This window comes from Chaetodon trifascialis, chromosome 23, assembly GCF_039877785.1.
Source record: "Chaetodon trifascialis isolate fChaTrf1 chromosome 23, fChaTrf1.hap1, whole genome shotgun sequence".
NCBI classification, from domain to species: domain Eukaryota; kingdom Metazoa; phylum Chordata; class Actinopteri; order Chaetodontiformes; family Chaetodontidae; genus Chaetodon; species Chaetodon trifascialis.
Window position 1 is genome coordinate 2,509,718 of NC_092078.1, and position 23,515 is coordinate 2,533,232.

At 46.6% G+C, this 23,515-nt stretch overlaps 1 protein-coding gene across 1 annotated transcript in view; it reads left to right on the forward strand.

Annotated features, from left to right (window-relative positions):
* The first annotated feature begins 12,222 nt into the window (after window positions 1–12,222).
* trpc5a (transient receptor potential cation channel, subfamily C, member 5a) overlaps window positions 12,223–23,515 on the forward strand; it is a 100,655-nt gene continuing 89,362 nt past the window's right edge. The window contains exon 1 of the mRNA XM_070993409.1: window positions 12,223–12,744. The gene's annotated coding sequence lies outside the window, so the exon portion shown is untranslated. The remainder of the gene's footprint in view (window positions 12,745–23,515) is intronic.

Here is a 23,515-nt window from a genome sequence, read left to right on the forward strand (position 1 = left end):
CATTCTTGCCGTGGAGGTGGAGCGCTGTTTCCTCCATTGTTGAAGACCCAGGTGGAGGATGAAGATGTAGAGAGGGAGTAAGAGGACGATGGTTATGATGCTGATCGCGGCGTAGCTCAAAGCGCTTGGTCCGGTGAAGATGCACTCCATTCCATTGAGCGGGAGGAAGGTGACGGAGGGACGGTTAGGACGAGGAGTGGAGTGATTGGCGGAAGACAAGGACGAGTTCAGCGACATGTCTGGAAGAGAAAGACACGACGATCAGATGGCGAAGATCGATAAACGAAGTTCAATGACGAAGTTCAGGAACAAGACCACGCCTCAAACACACCTTAATTACGCACCAGGGTATTTAGACGCTCCTGATTCATTCATCTCCCCCCAAACCCCCGTCTTCTACTCTTCTCTTTCTCTCTCTCTTGTCTCCCATCTCAATACAGGAACCACTGGGGGGCTTAACTGAAAGCCAAGAACATCAGAAGAGACAGCTGCCCCACCCTGAGCCTCTACCTTCGCTGGCTTCGTCTTGTCACCCCGTTCATCCAAGAGTCTACCATCCATCCCTTCGTTCCTTCGTTCCACCCCCTTTCCCTTTCGTCCTCTTTGATCTCACCCCTTCATCCCTCGACCCTCATTCTTTCATCCCTCCTTTCATCATCCCTGCTCTCCTTCATCCCAAGACATATTAAATGATTGTAAACTCGTATCTCTGTGGCGTGGCCTTTGTTAGTGAAATACATCTGGTGTCTGCTGATGTGGAGCTCAGGAGCAGCGACAACCAAAACTGAGCTGAGAGGAGAGCAAAGAGTGGAGTGGCCTAAATTCAAACAACAGTCCTTTAAGTGTGATTTCCTGAGCAATATTATAATATCAAGAAAGATAAAAGGTTAAAAGAGAGTCGAGGTTCAAAATCACTGGATCCTACATCTCCCATAATGCAGCTGAAATGCATCATTCATTAGACGTCAGCTGAGTTTTTAGTCTCACGCCAGGCTCAGCTGAGTAAGATGAAGTGGCTTTTCTGTCCGTCAGTCGTTCACACTGATGTGAATTTAAGAAGATGATGATATAAAAAGCAGCGAGAAGACAAACCTTATCACGATTTGTTCCTGACCCTCCTCCCTCTGCGTCTCCCCGCTGTGGACTCCTGTGCCCGAGTATGTGCTCTGGATATACTGTACAGGCGGTTTATCACGACACTGAAATTCAAATATGTTTCATTTGAATAAACAAACAAGCTGACAAACAGCAAATACATAACGTACCGATAAATACACAATTAGATACACAACAAGGAAAATATAGTACACATAAGTACATGTGCGTAAATTCACAAAGACATTCCTGTCCCTCGTGTCCTACGTTCATGGCGATGGTGATGGTTAGGATGATGACTTCAATCTAACCTTTGAAAGGTGGGAACACGACAAAACACACACACTTTCCAAAAATGCCCTCACTCAGCCTTAACCTGAGGTCCTCACAAAGATAGAAGCAGCGGATCACATGCATGCACATGTACACACACGCACACACACACACACACACACACACGCACAGTCCAGGCAGGTGTTCTGGGACGCATGACATCATCTGATTTGAATGAGCACCTGTTCGTGTCACAGGTCATTTGTAGGCTGTCGTTCGTCATCAGTGCTGCTGCTCTCATTGGAAATCTGTCACAGCTAAAATCCAGAGTGTGTTTTCTAAAAATGCACTAAAACTGAAATTTGATTGGCTCAATTTGAATGAATGAGGACAAACTGGATGCACTGTGCCTCTCACGCATGCTGCTTTTTTCTTTCTTTTCCTCTTCCTCCTCATCTTCCTCACACATACCTGAGCACCCTGAATGAACATCCAGTAACAGACAGCAGTGTGCTGGAGGAGGCGGGACACCAGCAGACTGATCGGGAAGGCCGGCTCCGCTATTGGCTGCAAACTGGACACTTTTGAGGAGGTGGTGGAGACGAGGACACTGGACAGACCCTGAACATCCTCTTCACCACCTGGAGGACAGACAGCGGAGCTCCTTCTCCAGCAGACTGCTCCAGCTCTGCTGTCACCAGGACGGCTTCAGGAAGTCATTCCTGCCACGAGCATCACACTGTGCAACAGCAGCTTCAACAGCTCATCCACCAATATTTTACTTACTATCTGCACTACTGCAATACTGCACATCCAGTCTAAAGTGCACAATTTTTTACTGTAAATACTTTTATATATGTTTATATACTTAATATTGTATAATATGTATTCTACATTCTAATACATTATAATACATATTTTATAACTATATCTTTTGTTATTCCTGTCTATATTTTTGTCACTTTTTGTTACTTTCTTAAACAATTCATATAAACATTCTGTGTTCGTCTGTATGTTTAATTGCTGCTGCAACAAGATAATTTCAAAATTGGGATCAATAAAGAAGCAGTCTAACGTCTAAAGTCATCCCTGTGGTCACGCTTTAAAAGTGTCTAACAAACTGTAAACAGGTCCATGACATGAGTCACATCAGGACACTGAGGCAGAATGACAAACTGCCTCAGATGAGCAGCTTAATGTTAGATTATCTGTATGGTGCTGCTGGGTGTCACTTCCTGTCCGAGCAGCTTTATGCCCTTCTTGCTTCCAGAGCGCTTCCTGCTGGAATGGGCGCCATCAGCTCCTGATATTCAATTCTGCATCTGATTTGATGCTGAAAATGTACCAAAATTGTCAATAAAAGACAAGTTAGTTGCAACATAAATAAAAGCAGGATCAATCATCAATAATCAAACTGTGTTCACATCAGTCATCTCCTTCATCCTTCATGTGTTCACAAAGTGGTGAACTCTCTCCATCCTCTATGAACGACTGAGCCTTTCCAGGACGCCCCTTTCATAGCCAACCATGATCCTCTCACCTGTCACCAATCAGCCTGTTTACCTGTGGACCGGTTTACTTTCAGTCTGTGAAACGCGTTGCTGCATCAGATTCACAATAAGCAGATATTTACAGAAATCAGTGAAGTTTTTTGGAATCAGGGTTGTAGCTATTAAGGCGGTAATTCAGCATAAGATCGTTAGATAATTATTCATCATGCATTAATGTATAAGCAGCTTCTGTTGCAGCTGGTTGAGATGGAGCTCGTTTGAACCGTTTGAATTTAAGTGATGATTATTTTCTCCTTTAATTTGTTGTTTGGTTTGTAAAAATCCTGAAAATAATGAGAAATCAGAACTACCCAGAACCCAAAGTGACACCTTCACACTGTTTCTTTGTCCAACCAAGAGGACAAAAATGAAAATGATTAAAAAATATTGTAGTATTATTACAGTTATTAGAAAAAGCCAGGACTGATATGCTGAAGGTGCCTCTGAGCGAGGCAGTGGGCCTCTGCCGGCGCTGCTGCTCTGCGGATGACCCCGTGCTCTGAAAATTTGACTGCTGTCATTTATAGTATAATTGCGACCACGTCATTATTGATTTCACTGCATGCGAAGACCCTTCAGTCCTGCTCACATTCGTCTTACGTGCACACTCAGAAACACATTAACACGCATGTATTAATGTGAATGCAGAGCAGGAGGACATCAGTCCAGACTGTGGAGACGCACAGGAAGGAAGACCTGCAACAAACTCTCCTCACAAGGTTTGAGTCTTTAATTAATCTGATGGATTCACCAAAGATGAGATTTATCAGGTGCAATTATAATTTAGTCTTTTCATTTCTTCGTTCAGATCGTCGTTTGAAATGTCATGTTTTAGAGTAAAGGACTCAGCGGCAGTCAAACATCACATTTTTCAAAGCAGTTTGTTGAACACAGTTTTTCTTACAGTCAAAGACTCTTTGGCCATGAGGGTCGGATCTCAGAGCACAGCCCTTGCAATGAATCCTGGGTATTGTAGTTGTTGCACACAGCCTGGTAACAGAGTGTGATGACCTCGAGCAGCAGAAATCATAAAGCATGTGTTCGACTGTGCTCACATTTCTGATCCGATGCAAAGCATGTTTTGGACTAACAAGGCAGCCTGAGTTTGACCATAATGAACTCTCAGAGTTCAGTGACAGCCTTTTATTGTTGTGTGAAATAGACCATGGGGGATAATTACTGAGGATGTGCAGCCATGTCAAACACTGAACAGCCTAAACAGCTGCTCCACCTGATTCATCATCAGAGGAATGATGCTTTTAACATCTGTTAATTTTAGGTTTATTATTAAAACTTTGTTTAACCAGGATCTCACATCTGACAGCAGCACTTTATGCAAACCAGACTAACTGACCGGCCTCGTTTGCACCGGTAGTTCTAACTCCTGAAGGCATTTTGCAACAGGCTCAGCAGATATCCCCTCGTGTGCAGTAAATAAGTGTGTAGTGTAATGTAGATAAAATAAGTGTCATAGTGGCTCTTGATGGCTCTTTAACAGCAGCATGTTCCACTCAATGTGTTTGCTTTGGTTTGCAGGAATCTGAAACACAAAGCGACAAAAGCAGTCAGATATCTCAGCAGCGGTCACACCCCATCATTCAAACATGAAGGGTTTTTCTAGAAGGAAATGACTCTCTTTGGATTTTATGCGTTGTTGGAAAACGTCAGTCAGAGTGCTCTGTGTTTTCATCTCCCATCATCAATCATCCGTCCACGATGGTCCGTGAAGATGTTCAGTTTCTAAGTGTTTTGTCGCCATCTAGTGTCCATTTTATAGTTCAGCGCCTTCCTGCAGAGGCAGGGACCGTGGGCAGAGGTCAGCCTAAGGACACGAGTGGGAACAGAAACACACTGCTCCTGTTTTCCTTTTGAACACATCATTGTAATTTGGTTTCTGAACTGCTGTGTTTATCGTTCCTGACCTTCTCACTCGCTACGGTTCAGATTTGTTGGTTTTAAGCAGCTGAAGAAACGTCACACTAAGTGTTTCTGTATATTTCTTCATGAGATCATTTGTTATGTCGCTGTCTCACATCCATTCGCTGCAGCTGACGTCCTAAAAATGGCCGTTTAAGGCCTCCAGCCACTCGGGGAGCTCAACCAATAAGATTAATTCTGCCTGCAGGACATCTGAGTCGAACTAAATCTGCCTCTCTGTGTGTTTTTGTGTCAGTCAGGTATCTAGGCCTGTCTGTTCCTTCACACACACACAGACACACACAGACACACACAGACACACACACGCACGCACACACACACACACTCCTTCTCCTCGGCAGCGCTCCACACTTCACTGGCGTGCGTCTCACACCCTGCAGAAATGAAAAATTGAAACAGCATTCATCTGATGAAGACGCTGCCCCTCTCCTGCCCCCCCCTCCTCTTCATCTTTTTTACCACTGTTATCAAACACTCTGAGCCGGGCACAGACTCACAGACGGGATGAAAGAGGAGGTGGGCTCTGATGGGATTGGTGCGGCGGCGTTTCCAGGACAGGATGCTAATCTGTTTACCAGCTCAGGTGAAAGGAGGACGGCTGAGCTGCGATGAGGTAAAGCTGGAATAGGAGAGGATACAGCACAGATTATACTCTGCCTCCCTCGGGGCCGATCACAGGCCTCCGGGGGCCCGAGAAATTGGTCAGGAGCCCCTCTTAATGCTGTATAATATCTCACTTCACATGGAACTAAAGCAACATCTCTCGTTTCAGTGAGACCTGATGCAAACAGGAACTTGCTGTGTTCAGTGTCCAACAGGAAAACTGTAAACACTCGAAATAAATCTGAACATCAGATAGTTGAATGAAAATATGACGAGAGAAGAAACGATTAAATGAAATTAAATAAATATAAACATCAGGTCGGCTGCACGGTGGCGCAGCAGGTAGTGCGCGTGCCTCACAGCAAGAAGGTTGCCGGTTCGATCCCCGGGTCAGGCGGGGCCTTTCTGTGTGAAGTTTGCATGTTCTTCCCGTGCATGCGTGGGTTCTCTCCAGGTACTCCGGCTTCCTCCCACAGACCAAAAACATGCTCATTAGGTTAATTGATGACTCTAAATTGTCCATAGGTGTGAGTGTGAGTGTGAATGTTTGTTTGTCATTACATGTGGCCCTGCAATCGGCTGGCGACTGGTTCAGGGTGTACCCCGCCTCTCGCCCATTGTAGCTGGGATAGGCTCCAGCCCCCCGCAACCCCGAAAGGGATAGGCGGTATAGATAATGGATGGATGGATAAACATCAGGTCATTCGTGTAATTGGCTCCTCTGAAATGAGTCCCTCCTCCTTGGTGCTTCACATCAGTGACGCTGCGCCTCCTCCCTCCTCTTCATCCTTCAGAATCCTCCTCTTCTCACTCTCCTCCTCTTCCCTCCTAAAATCGATGCTTGCTGATTGGTTGCATCCATCATCGGGGTCGCCGTTAATTTCACTCGCTCTTGATTAATGTTACCCGACTCGCTCTTTCTTGCCGGTAAACTCAATTAAAACAAAGTGTCATTAAAGGCGACGCCAAAGTCATCGACGCTTCATGTGCTGCGAAACTTCATGTAGCTGGAAACCTCAACGTTTGTTGAGAAGTTTCTCATTTCTGCCGCAGGAAAACTTCGATGTAAATGTAGAATTTAAAGTGAGACACAGTGAATAAACTTAGCTATGACAGCGTGGTTTCGTCAGGAGTTGGCAGCATTGCGACATTACGCAGGGCGATAATAAAAAGAGTAGAAGAAGATGAAAGAGAGAAGAGAGAAACAAGGAGGTCTCCAGGAATTCGCTTCGTTTGTAATTGTTCTTCCCTGTGAGCTGGTTTTGGCCAGAAACAGCTGACGCGATTTACTTTTGCTACGTCAGAACTTGCTCTGAAAGCTGTTTCCGCCTGCCGTTCAGCGCACGAACACCTTTTTGAAAAAGACAAAAACCACCTCGAGTGAGTGGAAAAACTTTAAGCAAAATTGTTCGAATTTTCCGTTTCCATCGCGGCGATATTTAGCTGTCGATGTCATGCCGCAGTGAATGATTGTGACGTATAGAAGCGCTGAAGTTACACACTGTGAGAGCAGTGAAGCCAAAACAACGAGCTGAAAGGCTGTAAAACGTCCCACAGAGCCGAGGGATCGGCAGAAATAACGAACCCTGAGCAGAGACGAGTGGAGCCAAAGGAAACTGGTGGACAGATGTCTCTGGTGTCCTTCAGGGACGTCTGGGAATCATCCGACTTCATCACTGAATCTCCTTTACGGACCGAAAAGCGCAAATTGCTCAAGTTCATCTCGCCGCCCCGGGGAGAGCGATGAGCACAGCCTGTGAATTATCCTCAGCTACACCTGAAGAAAAGGGCGCAGCGTGAAATCGTCTTTCTTAAACCTTTGTCTCCTCTCGCGCCTCCATCAGGTCATACCGAACTCCTGCGCCTCCTCAGCTGTCTGCGAGCGAGCGTGTGTGTCTCACAGCCGAAATGCCAGGCCGAGGTGACTTTTCCGTAATCCAGCAATTCGGGTTTTTATAGGCACAGAAAACCCACAGAGACACAGAGGGAGAGCAAGGCATGAAGGAGGAGGAGGAGGATGGAGGGAGAAAGAGAAGCTGCTTCTAATCCTCCAGCCAAAGTCTTCTGTTCACAGGAGAATTTAATGTGAGTCGTCTCCTTCGGCCTCTGCCCTCCGCTGCAGATATCGACCAATCGGCGAGGAGCTCAGAGTGTGTCAGGCGGGCTGAGCCGCATCAGAGCTGCAAGATGCAAGAAGACGATCGCTTCAGGTTCACCTCGTCTAAAGACCACAGAACCACTCGACCTTTAAACCGAACCCGAGCGGCCTGACTGCGCTGCGATGAGTCCGCGCTGCGATGAGTCCGCGCTGCTGAAGCTGATTTGTAAATGTGCTGAAAGTTTCCGGGCAACAGCAGCGTGACGCGAGCAGCTTGCCTTGTCAGGACGGGATTTGGGGAGTTGAACCCGGGCTAACTGCAGCAGATGATAGCAGTCGCTGTTGGCTGAGCTCCTCCTGGCAGCTCCCTGCCACGCCATAATCACAGCGATGGAGATTTAATCAGCGCTCTGCTCCCTCTGCTCCTCGCCGAACCATCGTCATCATCAGCGAGATGAATCCTGACACAGACGAGGAGCGTTCTCAGCTCGTGTCGCCTCCTCCAACCATGTTTTGTTCGATTAACATTTATTATTCAGTCACGTTTGTTTTCTTATTAGTTTGTCTGACTCTGTTTTCCTCGCCCGCTTCCTCTCTTTCAGTCTCTCTTCCATCTTAATTAAGTGATAAGAGCTTCCTCAATCACGAACACACTTCCTGTCACGCACACACAAACACACATATACAAAACGCCCACAGACAATAGCGCACGTGAACGCATCACAGCATGTGCACACACGCAGAAACTCTCACTCATCACTTGTGCATGTTTGCAAGACACACACACGTACACGCACACACACAGGCACGCACACACACATGCGCAGGCCTAATTTGCTGCTCGTCGGACCAAAGCGAAGCGGTTAGTGAGGCAGATCTCACAGTTTAACCAGAACGTCACGGCTGACACCAACTCGTTAACGAGAGAAAAATGGGACGGTGAACACAGGAGGAGGCGTGATTGAGGAGGAGGAGGAGGAGCAGAGTCGATGAAGCAGAAGAAGGAGGAGGCTGTGAGGAAAGGAAGTGCATAAGGAGGTGAGGTGAGGAGGAAAGAGGAGCAGCAGGAGCAGGAGTGTGATGAAAAGAGAATAAGAGGGAGGAAGAGGAGGAGAGACCGTAAGGAGATGAAGGACAATGAGTTGAAAGAGGAGCAAAAGTCAGAGAGGAAGGGCCAAGAGGAGAAAGAAAAGATGATGGGTGAGGAGGAGAGGTGGTGATGGGGCAAGAAAAAGAGGAGGAGGAGGAGGAGGAGGAGGTTTGTGTGGTGTAGTTCACTCATGAACCAGCAGGGGGAGATGAAGGATCAGTCAGATCTGAGAAGACTCATTTTACTTCTCACTGCTCCCTCCTCATTGGACTGAAGTTCAAGTATTACCACAAGTATAAGTACTTTTACTGTCTAAGATGCTACTTTAACACATAAAACACGACATACTTCATTCTTTGCAGTAATGCTTTCAGTCATCTCCATGTTTCCTCTCGTTTCTACAGGTTTTAATCAGGAAGAAAAATTCAAAGAAAGAAAAGTTTGATGTTTTTTCATCATCATTACTTCACATGCAGCAGGTCCCAGGTGAACAGGTAGTACACGTTTGTGTAGTAGAAAACTGAAGTATAGAAAAGTCATTACAAGTACATTTTTGCTTTTGTGCTTCATTTAAAGTATGTTTGACGCATACTTAAAAAGTGTACTTCTAGTACTGCTAAAATGTATTCAGAATGAATACATTAACTGTGCACACTTCAAGTCAAGTACTTATGAAAGTGTACTGTATTGTAAGTGTATTATAAATTGTACTTAAGTGTACTTTGTAATACACTGTTAGCATGTTAAAGTGTACTTTAATTGCACTTCATTTGAAGTATAATAGTAGTATAGTATAGTAGTAGTAATAGTATATTTTCTACACATTGTACTGCGAGTGTGCTGATTTTCACTGTAGTACTGCAAAGTTTGAGCCAATGTAGCAACAATTTGCACTTCAAGTACACTCAAGTATTACTGAAGTAGTACTCAGTGACTGCTTGAAAGCCAGCGTCAGCGAAGTACAAGAGCTGAATTTGAGCATGACAGAGAGAGAAATACTGCAGCGGCGTATTTTGAAGAGAGCGGAGAACTTTCCAGTCGTTCTTCAGTTGTTTCCGCTCTTTGATGTCAGAGCTGCTCGGCCTGTTTTCACTCACCTGCTGCAGGTGGAAAGTTCCTCTGAGCTCACCTTAAATCTCACTTTGACACCTGGACGCTCTGACCAGAAGGTCAAACAGACGGAGGTCAAACATGAGCACACACGCGCGCACACACACACACACACACGCACACACACACACACACACACACAAACACACACACACACACACACACACACACACACACACACACACACACACACACACACACACACACACATCGTATCAAAACGCAGGACGTCTGCTAATATGGTAGCAAAGCTCAAACTGTACTGTAGGCTCGGTATGTGTGTGTGTGTGTGTGTGTGTGTGTGTTGATGTATATGTAGACACTGTTTAAGCTCCGACTAATCCACACACACACACACACACACACACACACACACACACACACACACACACACACACACACACACACACACTCGTCACAATGCTTCCACTTCAACAAGCAGCTGCTCTGGAAAATGTCACACACTTCCTTTCACTCCTCTGTCCATCTCTCTTTTCACCTCCTGCTCTGTCATCCATTTCTCCTCCTCCTCCTCCTCCTCCTCCTCCTCCTCCTCCTCCTCCTCCTCCATTCTTTCCTTGCTCCTCTTCCTCCTTCTCTCTCTGTCTTTAAATCTAATTTTTGTTTCCTGAATCCTCCTCCCATGTCTCTCTCCTCCTCTTTCCTGTCCCTTCACTCCTTTCCTTGCCTTGTTTCTCACTCCTCCTCCCCTCCTCCCCTCCTCCCCTCCTCCTCCCCTCCTCCCTCCTCCTCCTCCTCCTCCTCCTCTTCTCCTCCCTCAGCCCTCTCTCCTTTTCCTCCCTTTCCATTCATCTCTTCCTGATGGTACAGTAATTGAATCAGGTGTCCCATGGATACCGACTCCCACACACTGGGCAGAACAAACAAACACACACACACACACACACACACACACACACACACACACACACACACACACACACACACACACACACACACACACACACACACACACACACACTGTCCAGACCACAGCAGGAGTAATAGTAGTGGCACCAGGTGTCTGTGTTATGATGGATTATACATGTTCCCATGAACACTCACTCACACACACACTCACACACACACACACACACACACACACACACCCATTCATTCTCTTTGGAACACTTAGCAGACGGGATTAGCACACGTGCCTTCAGCACATCTGGAATAGCTGAACATGAGTTACACCTCGTCGGCTGAGTCTTCTGCGCAGATGCTAACAGACTCTGCTAACATGGTCAAAAATGGAGGTAAAATCAGGAGCCGTGCTCTTCATCACCATCAGACACATCCAGCAGACTGTGATGATCCCCTGGTTCCCCATCGTCAGGACAGAGTTTTAATTTGATTTATGAGCAAATACCTTCAGAGCTACAGGCAGTCTGTTGTCTGCTCAGCGATAGTTAGCGAATGTTAGCATGCTAACATGCTAAGCTAACATGGTCAACATAGGAAACATTGCAGTTGTGAAACAGCAGCATGCTAGCACGATGTCAGCATCGCTCTGCCTCTCGAAGTCTCATTAGTCTCTTTAGTCAGTCTCACGGGATTTTTTTCGTCGTCGGTCACGTTTGAGTCTGCGAGCGTCATCTGGTAACATGGCTGGACGCGGTCAGCAGTTTTTGGAGACCCCGTTCATCAGAGGTTTCTTCCCTGTTTGTCCTGACTGCTGCTTCTTGACGCCGATCCTCCACCTTCCCCTCATGGAGTCCCCCGGGTCATCATTTGCTTTCAGCGCAGGTCGACCTGGACCTTCGCTTCAAAGCCTCCTCAGCATTCAGGCTGCACCCTCTAATCTCCAGCTGCCCCTGCCCCTGGGGCCCTCCCCCTGGCAATGATTGACAGCTCTAATTAGCAAGGGAGGCCTGGACCAGCAGCCCAGAGTTATATTACTCAAAATGTACAAGTAAAACTGCTCATTAGGCAGATTGTGAGTATTTTTACTGCATGAACGTATACGCAGTAATTTAAGGTGGTAGCTGTTGAAGAAATATTTGGATATTGGATAAGTAAAAGTAGAAATAGCACACTGTAAAAATACTCCTCTGCAAGTAAAAGCATTGACATTTTACCAAAATAAAAGCATTATTAGCAAAAGCACTTAAAGTATGAAAGCTCAAAGCCCCAGTGAGCTTTGTAGTATATTTTATTGTACTGCGTTATCTCTGCCGATGTTAGCTTGAGCTAACCTGTCAAATGAAGGTAGTGAAAGCATGAAGTACTCGAGTGCAGTACAAGTACATATAAATGTAGCAATAAAACTGCATCATATTTTATCCACTGATGTGTGTTTTGTGTGTCAGACGTACATAAACTCTGAAATCACACGCAAAGTAGAAATGTTCCATTTTATTCCATATTAGTCGTTAAACGGTGCAGAAATGTGGAGAGCGCGCGGGTCTGCGGTGGTTTCCTGCCGGTTTCAAACCGGCGACGCTGCCGTTTCCGGCGCGTGCTCCAGGAACCGGGACGCCCTGCGGGGAGCTGCACCGGCGCTCCGCTCTGGCTTCTCCATCACCTGTAGCTTCACGACCGAGGCAGGCAGAGAGAGAGCGCGCGCGCGTCTCCTCCCGCTCCTCTTCCCCGCCGCAGCGCATCAGGATGCCTCGCCCGGAGACGCAGCATCAGCACCGCGAGCAGAAGCGTCGCGAGCCGCTCCGTCCCCGTGCAGGTGGCGCGAGGAGGACGAGCTGATCCCCGCCGAGCAGAACGAGAGGGAGGAGGAAGAGGAGGAAGAAGAGGAGGAGGAGGAGGAGGAGGAGAAGACGGGAGGAAGGCGGAGGAGGAAATCCCGCGAGAAAAGAGCAGAGACGGACTGAGATACACGCAGAAAGCAGAGAGGAGAGGAGAGTGAGGAACCGCCGCACGTGAGGTGCGCGAGACCCCCGGGAGAGGGGACTAACCGTTCATCTGGAGGAGAGCGACGGTTCGTTTCTTTCTGTTCTCCACGCAGACGGAGAGAGAGGATCTCCGGACTAAAGGTAAGAGACGCCAACCCCCAACTGCTCTCTCTCTTTGACTTTCGCATCCGGATTAAAGCCTCAAACGGCGCGAATTAACACCTGTAAGCGTCCGTGATTGATTAATGAAGCGCAGCTGTGACGGTCAGCGCGCGGCCGGACGGCTCGGCTACCTGGAGCCACGTTAACCCCGCTTTCCCTCAATTAACCGTCGGCCATAATGAGGAGTGTGCTGTTAGAGGAGAGGAACGGGGCTGCTGGAGCTGCGCTCGGATCAGATTTCTGAGTTTTGCCTTGTTTGAAGTGCTCGTGGTTTCAGACTGGATTGGGTGTTTCGGTCTCGTGGCAGCCTGTTGGAAGATGTTCCCTGCATCCCTCCCACATGTCCTGACACTGTTACACCTTCGCAGCACTTGAGCGGCTCCTCCAGGCTGCTGTGGATGCGCTGTGGAGCCGCGCGGAGCCCCGTTTAAACTCCCCGTGTTTCATGTGCTTTGAGCGTCTGAGCGCGCGCTGGTGGATGTGCTGCCGCGCGCTGCTGCAGGTTGTCTGTGGGCTCGGCTGGGAGATGCTTTGGGTGACTGGTGGGTGGTTTATGTATCCTGACTCTATTGACTAATGCTGGAGAGAGAGGGGGTGCAGAGAAAGTGCGTGCGAGCGCGCGTGCGTGTGTGTGTGTGTGTGTGAGAGAGAGAGAGAGAGAGAGAGAGAGGGCGGGCTGCAGAGTTTGTGTGGGTCTCTGTAGGCTCTGCGCGTTCGTGCGTTCTTGCGTGCGCACGAGATGGAGGTTGTGCAGGTTCTGCGCGTGTGCATGCGTGTGTGTATGTGCATGTGTGTTTATGCACAGATCTCAGTGTGTGTGCACGCTCACGCGCATGAGAGGAAGAATCAAAAAAGAGAAACAGAGACTGATGGAGCTGCAGAATGTGTGTGCGCGCGCGCTGTGGTGTTAACCTGCGTGTGTCCGTGCACGGCGGCGCGTGCACGCGGGCCCAAAGGGTTTTCCCTGCATATTAAAGCCCTCTTAAGTGTTTCCCCTGTCCACCTGAGGGAAAGTGCAGCCTCCCTGTAAATGTCAGCCAAAACATTAAGTTTCTGCAGCCGCAACGCGCGCGCGCACACACACACACGCACGCACACGCAGAGCCTCAGCACAGATGGCAAACAGCAGATCTACAGTGTGAACATGCAGCAGTGGATGAACAATAATTGTGCCTAATTGCATCTTGAGATAGTCGTTAATTCTGGATTGCGGGCTCGTCAGCGGGTTTAATTTCAGCTTCTGGTCAAAGATGGCTGACAGTTAATGAGACAGACACAGTTTTGACCCCACTCGTCCAGTGATGCAGAATGATGGTCGGCCAGTGCAGAGCTGTGACTTCCAGTGAGCTTTTCAAGCAAAAACACTCATTTTCTGAGTTTTAACTGAATATCAAACAAAACAAGCACTTTAAAGACTCTTTGGACGATTTTCATCATTTTCTGGCATTTTTTTTTTTTACAATAAACAGCTGATTAAAAAATGCTGATCATGAAAATGCTCAACTTTAACAAAGATCGTCCTGACAGGCAGTGGATGCACCATCTTATTTTTTGACACTGGACGTCTCCTGGGACAGAAACTGCTGCAGTTTTTCTCGTTTTTCAGCTCGGACGTTTGTCCCAGTGGTGCTCCTTCATCCCTCTTCCTCATCTTTCTTTGTGCTCCATCCAAATGTTGCTTCAGCAAAAAAAAGACCTAATGTCTTTAAAAAAGCAGACGAACAGTGAAGACGAGCTGAGCTGTCACCACCTCTGAGGACGTGTGGCTCATGGCGGCCTGTGGAGGTTTCAGCTGCTCGTTTGCGGCCTTCTCGCCCTCGACGGGAACTTTTCTCCGCTGTAACCGATGCGAGAGGCTCTTCGTCGGCTGTAAACTCAGCACGAGAAAACAAACTTTGGTTGCCAGTGGAGACAGAAAATCTGGGTCATCTGTTAACAAATCAAGTCGTTTTAAAGCAGCAGAAGACAAACACAGAGGACAGACACAGAGGACAGACACGGAGGACGGAGCCACTTACACATTTTCCTTTACAGTAAGAGACAGTCAGAAAGGACTTATCTTAAGTATTCCATTGCTGCAGTGATCGATTGATTAGCGTGCCAATCAGTTTGATTTTCAGCTTCTTAAATGCGGATCTTTCCGTTTCTTCGCTCCTCTGTGACACGAAACTGAAGGACGCCATCAGGATCAATCACCTCATTGATCCCTGCGGAGGAATCAGGTCAAAGGAAATAAGAAATATCTTCAGACAACACGACTCAGCAGAACAGGAGGAAATGTGTAACGTTTGTCACCTTTGACAGAACAAACAAGTCGATTGATTAATGAGCTGAACTTTCAGCTGCAGCAGCTTCTTTTCTCTGATTTTCACTGTAAATCTGTAAATTTTCACTGTAAAAGCAACGTTGATTAATAATTAATTAATTAATGATTAAAGTCTAATGATCAGACACTCGTTAGCGTCGACTCTTCCTCAGGAGTGATGAGGAGAAACTTCACAATCTTCTTCTTCTGGTTTTCGTCTCACTCTGGCCTGTGTGGGTGAGGACCTCCACCTCTCCTTCCTCCCTCCCTCCCGCTCTCCTCCTCCACTCGTCTTTTGTTTCTCACGCAGATGGATGGAGGGAGCGGTAGAGGGAGGTTGCTTTGTGATTGTTTTGTGCAGCAGAGTGAGACGCCGGCAGCTCCATCCCGCCGTGGAGCTTCTCCTCCTCCTTTTCCTCCATCTCTCTTTCTCATCACTCAGAGCTTTTCTCCAGGCTGCTCCCTCTTTGCTCCTCCATCTCTCCTCCTTCACCTCCGCTGCATTCTCTCTTTCAGTTTTCCTCCATTCATTTCCTCCTCCTGCTCCTTGTTCTCCTCCTCGCTCCACTCGACGTCGAGTGTCTCACGCGACCTCCTTTTCCTCCCTCTCGTCTCCCAGCTTGATTCTCTATTTCTGTTCTGATTCCTCCTCCCCTCCTCTCCTCTCCTCCTGTTTTGAGCAATAACTCACCTCTTCTCCTCTTCATCTTTTCCACCACCCGTTGTTCATTCTTCTCATTCCTCTCCTCGCGTCTCCTTTCTTCTCCTCCTTACTTCTTCTCTTGTTTTCTCTCCTCTTCGCTCTTCTTTTCCTTTTTTCCTCACCCTGTCTCCTTTCCTCTCCTTCCTTCCTCTCCTCCTTTCTCTCCACTCCTCCCTTCTCTTTGTCCTCTCTCCTTTTTTCTCTCGTCTCCTCTCTCCTCATCATCTCGTCTCCTCCCTCCTCATCCTCTCGTCTCCTCTCTCCTCATCCTCTCGTCTCCTCTCCTCCTATCTCCTCTCTTCTCCTCTGCTGTAATGACGCTCACAATGACCCTCTCAGGAGGCAATTTGAAGGCAAATGATTGCAGCCTATATGACGATAGATCACCACACACACACACACACACACACACACACACACACACACACACACACACACACACACACTACATATTCATGTATATTTGAGCACACATGACTGGACGCATCGATGCATGACAACAACTGCACGTCCAACATGTGCTGCAGTGTACACACACACACACACACACACACGCACACACACGCACACACAGATGCATTTGTTTGTGTGTTGGCTTCACTAACAGTGATGAATACTGTACTTAGAGAAGCTGCACAAGAGATGTTCAGTGTGTTATAAATGCTCTGTCACACACACACACACACACACACACACACACACACACACACGCACACACTCAGAAACAGTTAATGCAGTTGTTTTGATGGCACAGGAAGCGGTAGCTATTAATCAGCGAATTGCGTCACTGATCACTCTGCACACACACGCACACACACACACACACACACACACACACACACACACACACACAGCTGGCAGCAGTCGTATTAATCAGCGAGGAGAATGACATCATCACCCGTCCTTCGAAACAGCGGCATCAACACGATCCCCTCCTGTGTGTGTGTGTGTGTGTGTGTGTGTGTGTGTGTGTGTGTGTGTGTGTGTGTGTGTGTGTGTGTGTGTGTGTGTGTGTGTGTTCACAGGTAAACACAATCATGGAGGTCTCACAAATCACAAGTCACAAGTATTCTTTGAGTGTTTGGAGTCTATGAGTGCAACCAGCTGGGTGAAATCTTTAAATAGCTCTCTGTCGCCTCCTCCTGGCCGCTCCTCCTCCTGAATTGAGAGTTCGATTAGATTAATTAAACAGATTTTGTTGAAGTTGAACTATTTAACAGTTAGATTTGGTTTCCTGGCACGTGATTCGTTCAAAGACCGTTGGAAAATCCATTGACATGTTTTAGATTTACAGTTTCTGACTCTGAATGGTGTCATTTTGGTGATTTTTTTTAAAGAAAACAGGCTTTTCAAACCTGCTGATGGGCTGTCAGTCCAGAGTTGATCACAGCTGGTTCAAATCTCTGTTTAAAGCTGAAATAATTAATCGATTTGCTGATTGGCTGTAAATTAATTGACAGCTGTTGTGATAATCAGTCATTTTTCAGGCAGAACCTCTAAAAATATCCTGTTCTTCCTCCTCCAGCATGAGGACTTTCTATTTCCTCTCTGTCATATCACTGCAGTCTCTGAGTTTTGTACTCTTTACGAGATAAACTGAAGTGCTTCACAGTTTAATCGATACTGAAAATAATTATGAGTTGCAGCTGCAGTTTTGTTTGGAAACATGATGAGATAGAATCCATGAAAGCTGCTCCAAAACCAATAATGTTGAATTACTGCCGGGACAGACGGCGCCTCAGGCTCGAGCTGACACCCAGATTATCTTCTGCTGTCGCTTTGAGGGGGAGTCGTCAGTTTTTAACCGAGCAGCGTGAATCCATGAATCCACCACTTCACAGGATCCACTCATCTGTGGACGTGCGGTGCGTCTCAGCGCAGCGGGACCTTCAGCGAGGCTCCGTCTGTCTCCGTATCGTGCTGCCGTCCTCTCCCTCATTCACACTGGACTGGCTGTTGCCTTTAGCCAATGAGAGTCCTCGGCGTCCAGCAGGCGTCACTCTGGGACGACCTCAGGGTCCCTTCCTGTGCAGGAAACGAATGAGCCAACGTTTCCCACAATGCACCACAATATGTGGAACTTTGGAAGGTATTGACTCGGAGCGGCTCCGTGTCTTTATGGACGGGTTTATGGGTGTCTTTTTATGGTTTGGTGGATACCACAGCGGCTTTCATTCCCCTAAATGGACTTAATGGACTTCTGTAATCAAGCTTCCTGTTGCTGATGTAACATCGAGGAAATGATGCCTTTCAGTGCGTCTGCTGGCGTCCACGTGAGCCTCAACGTCTTTTAATGGACACTTCCTCAGACCTGAACGACTGACACGTTGAGTCCTGTGTGTGCTTGACTCGTCCGTCCACCGTCCTCCACCTGTGGACTTTCCTGCTCTTTATACTTCGTCACCTGACTTCCTCTTTTGCTTCTGTCATAATTCATATGGCCACTAGAGGTCGCAGCCAAGCAATAAGTGCAAATAGTAACTTTTCTTTTGCAAGATCGAATCAATCTATAAAAAGATGAATTTTGATGCTTCCAGCTCTGAAATATGAAAATTTGCTGTGTGTGATCGTGTGTGCGCTTTGGTTTGCTGCTCGTCGAGCGACATTATTGATCTGAAAGACATTTTACTGTTTTCTGACCTTAATTGTGTGATTAATTGAGAAAATATCATACAGGTTCATTGATAATGAACAAACTTTAAGTTGCAGCTCTGAAAGAATAAAACAAACTGATGAAAACCAGATTTTTTCCAGATCATATCATAAAAACCTGCAGATGAAGATTTTTATTTGCTTTTCGGTTCTTTTTGGCTTGTTTTAAAGCTCGTTAGTGGACAGAAAATGAGGCTCTGATGCAGGTTTTCAAAGATCTCTCTGGTTTCATGTGAGCTGTGTGTGAACAGCAGAGCAGAGATGATGACGAAGGGTCAGGCTGACACGAGAGACCACAGTCCTCCAGACACGTTTAGTTTCCCTGAGTCTGGCTGCTCAGGTGTGCTCTGACAGGTGTGGACAGGTGTAAGCAGTCCAGTGATGTTTCTCGTCACACGATCTGTCAAACGGCGTCAGAGACAGAGACAGATGGCGGAGAGACAGCGGTCAGTTAAGTCCGCCGCTGCTGGTCTGTCACTTCCACTCTGACCGGCGAGATGTTAATGACGCTCTCATTTTAATTGGCGTTTCCTGTTCGTGCAAAGCAGCAGTGCGGGTGTCAGCGGTGGGAATCGAACCGGCAGCCCGGGCCGAGCGGGGCCTCGCTCCGCTGAGCCGTGCAGCCACATAACACGGCTATTTTTAGGAGAATTAGCCGAACAGGTTAATGTCTGTCGGCTTGTTTTTGTTACATAACAAACAGGACGAGCTGAAAACTGGCACACACACACACACACACACACACACACACACACACACACACACACACACACACACACACACCTGTAATAACACCGTGAAGGGGTGTAATGTCAAATTGTCTGGAGAATGCTGTCTAGACATCTGATGTGCATCCTTTGACCTCTGCAGCTTAGTCATCGAGGCTGGAGGAAGGTGTGTGTGTGTGTGTGTGTGTGTGTGTGTGTGTGTGTGTGTGTGTGTGTGTGTGTGTGTGTGTGTGTGTGTGAGTGTGTGTGTGTGTGTGTGTTAGAAAGAGAGAAAGCTTTGGAAAGACTGGTGAAAACATTAAAAGTGTAATATTATTCATCAGCTCAGAGCTGAGCGGACAGACGTGAATGTTTTCGTCGTCCTTTATGAAAACATTCACATTTTGGGGGTTTTGATGAATAAAAAATTTACTTTCAGGTCAGTTTCTGCTTTGATAAAGCTCTCAGTAGTCTTAAAAAATCAATGTTTTCAATAAATTACCGTCCAGGAAGCTGCACAGCGGTGGAGCGCTAACAAACTGTCCCGTTAAAGCAGGTTTTCGCAGCGCTAACATTAAACTCTTAACGCTAAACGCTCCATCGTGTCCAGCAGCTCGTCTCTGAGCGCGTCCGTCTGCTGTTTGCAGGTCGTGTGCAGACGACGAAACGACGCCATGAGAGAGCTGGAAGCTGCAGATTCAGCTGACGAGCCCCATTTTGACATCTGATGCATGTGATAGAAATATTGATTTTTAGACGTTTTAAGGTGGATGTGACTGTTGAGCAGCCCCCTCTGTGCACGTATTGATCCCACTTTATGTCCCACACAGCAGCATGAGTGTGGTCACGTTATCATGTTTGATTCTGTCCATCAGTGTTTAAAGAAAGTTGCTCCTGAATTTCAGAATAAATTGAACTTTCTTGCTCCATCTTGATTATATAACCGGCACAAATAAGGTCTGCGATATTCGACGCGTTGATCCCATCAGACCAGACTTGATGTAAGAAATGAGGCTCAGAGGTCAGAGAGGAAAATAAAGGTGGTGTGAAGAGAGAGGACAGTCAGTCTGTGTTCATTCAGCAGGTCTCTGTCTCCTCTGCGGAGACAATCTGCTGCAGTGCTGCTGAAAAGACCCTCCCCATTAGAATAATGAGGGAGTGAAGCCAGGGCTGTAAAGACGCTCCCGGTGGACACATGCGGGACATGATGCTTTATGTTGCTGCCGTTCTTCACCCGCAGTGATGGACGACCAGCAGGTGGACAGAAGACCTGCCAGTGTCCCTCCTTCACATCTGCCTTCTGTGTGCAGAAAGGACACAGTTAGTTTTGTACTTGTGATTCATTTTGGACCCGTTTCAGCCTCAGTTTGATGTTTTAGTTTCATGTTTTTGACTTTCGGCCAGTCTGTGATTTTTAATTGGATTTATTATGATATTTACTGATGTTCAGGCTGCAGCTGACAAAATGACTTTTTTTGTTAAATAATCAGTTTTTTGCAAGAGAAGAAAGAAATCCTGTCATGGACATTTACCCAGAGTCCTCGGTAGTGTCTTCAGATTTCGTGTTTTGAAGAAAGCTGGAACCCGAGAATAATCTGAATTTTTGCATCATTAAATCATTAATCGGTTATCAGAGTAGTATCTGAGTGGTGTACTTAAAGAGAACAGAAGCACTCAAAGTACAAAAGTAACAAAGAGGAAATACGTTTTACAGCTGAACAAAAAACCTGATGTTCGCTGGAATGAAATCAATAATAACAATCATCCTAAATCACACAGAAAATAATCAACCAACATTAACAGTTTTTATTTTATTCAGATTCATACTGAGCCGTTTAACTCATCAGCGCTCTCTGGTGGACAAACAATGTAAGGTCACATTAGCTAGTTTGACCTCTCTTTACAAAAATGTCTTGTCTCTGATTGGCTGACACACATCGATACAGAAATATCTGCAAATATCATTCTTCACTGTTTTGTGGAGCAAAGACTCGATTTGTCAAGAAAAAATTGAAAATAATGAGAAACAGAAATAAAGTAAAATGTTGCAACAAATAAAAAGCTGAAGTTATTCATATGTTACAATTTTTATTTGCATATTTGACCACGTTTTTGGGGCATTTTTGGATTTACTGTGAATCAGTAGAGAGGTGACAGTGAGGGAGGGAGTCCACCAGTATTTATAATATGATATCATATAATTTAATATAATATTGTATCGTATAACATGAGCCTGTCAGTGGATCAGTCCTCTTTGATTCTTTTGGTTTTTTAGTTGTCAGTTTGTTCGTAATGCGATAAAGCAAAGAAAAAAAAGTGAACTGACCCTTTAATGATCCAAGGCTGCAGGAAATTAAGACATGATGGAAAACACCTCACACACACACACACACACACACACACACACACACACACACACACACACACACACACAGCCCTCCCTGTCTATCTGATTGTATTGATGGAGCTGATGGAGTTCATGAGGCAGGTGACCTGGACGACGCCTTCTCCTCTTCACGTCGACCCCGATGAACCTGAACATTGAGCGGCTGACGTGAACATATTAGCAGCTTCATTTACATCCGAGCTCTCCATCAATATTCATCATCCCGGCGTCCGTGCGCTCATGTTTGCATCACTTCCTGTGTTCTGCACGTGTGTTTTCATGCAGCGAGGAACCTGAAAGCCTCTCTTTGGTTTCCACCTCTCGCATGTGCAGGATTGGCTGATCGCCTCTTAATCATTACCAGTGACAGTAAAAATCAATCTTGTTGTGAATTTCACTTCTTTAGCCGTTGTGGCCACCATAAGGCTGCTAACTCAGCACTGAAGGCTAACGTTAGCATGCTGCGAGGCAACAGATGGTTTAAAGCTGTTGAGTAAATGAAAACAGGGTCACATGTTTGTGTTTGGATGTAGCACCAAGGGCTGCAATGCTTTCCAATACTGCTTTCATTCAGTATGTTTTATGGTTTTTATCGAACCGCACTCGACAGCTGTTAGCAGTAACTGTAAGCAACTGTCCTGAACTCTGATGTGTTGACATCACTTATTACACCACACCATCTGGTTCTGAGCAGCTTCCTGTTGACCTTTATGGCGGTGAAGTCGCCCATGGTGAGACTCGAGATCAAAGTGTGCTGGAAAACAAGATGGATAACAAGAGCGAGCACAAAATATCTGAAAATCCCAGTTTCATCATCTTTGACTGTTTAACCGATGGATGTGAACCAAACGTGCTAACGTTAGCATCCAGCTCAAAGCACAGCTGACCATAATTACATTAGGTTTTCTTAATTAGCGCCGCGTCCTCTCCCGTAGCGTCACCCTCAGGTCAGACTGAAAAGCAAAGTTCTCTCTATTTTCCACTTTCTTTCTTCCCGCTGTGCAATTAGCGTCGCAGCCTCGCGGGGCCACTCGGCTGAGCTGTAACTTATTACAGCTAATGAGGAGATGCGAAGCGAGCGGTCGTCTGAAACGTTCCTCACACGAGCAGGACTGCCTGAAACCTCTTCGTCCTCGCCGGGCCTCAGGTGCAGCAGACCCTCGCTCTGACTTAATGATAATTGAAGGAAACGGGGCAACAGTCGCCACATTCTGCCACATGATCCTCTGAAGTGCAGAGCCCTCCATCGACTCTGGCCTGACATGTTTAAACCTAATACACGTCCTCGGTCCATTACTCGACACACACAAACCAGCAGCAGCACAATGAGCGTCTCGTTGCAGAAATGAAGCAATTTATTTTCGCCTTAATGCGCAGGAGAAGCAGTCACCCGTGATTTGAGGAACAATGAGAGCAGGGCCATTACAAAAACACGGCAATTACTTTTGGAGATAATGGGCTGAATTTTATTTCCGTGTGTGGAGGACAGCAGCTGCATACCTGCCTCCTCTGACGCCGTGTAGTGTATTAGTGCGTATTCGGTGTTTTCAGGAGCGACTGGTGCGTGTGCAGCTGTCAAATCCCACAAATGGAATAACAAACGTCCTCTTCTCTGACTTTAACGCACCGTCAAGGAGGACCTTCATTACAGAGACGTTTGACTCTGAGCCGGCTCTGTGCGAAAATGCTGTTTTTCTGCTGCTGTCTGTCCAAACTGAGACGCCCGAACAAAAGGAAATCATTTCAAAGTCTCTGAAATATGATCTGATTACTGGAGGATGTGCTTAATTTCAACTGTTTCCTGAGTGTTTTCTTACTTTTAAACTTCTGTTTTAATGTCAGTGGAATCGGTCGTTAGGAACATCTCGAGTGTGTTAATGAGAAGTCGGCTAATTGGCGCTGCCTGCGATAATGAAGGTTTACAAACCAAAATGAAGGATGACTCTCATTAGAATAGCCGAGTGCAGCGTCTCACACGTAGCAGTGAGATCAATAAC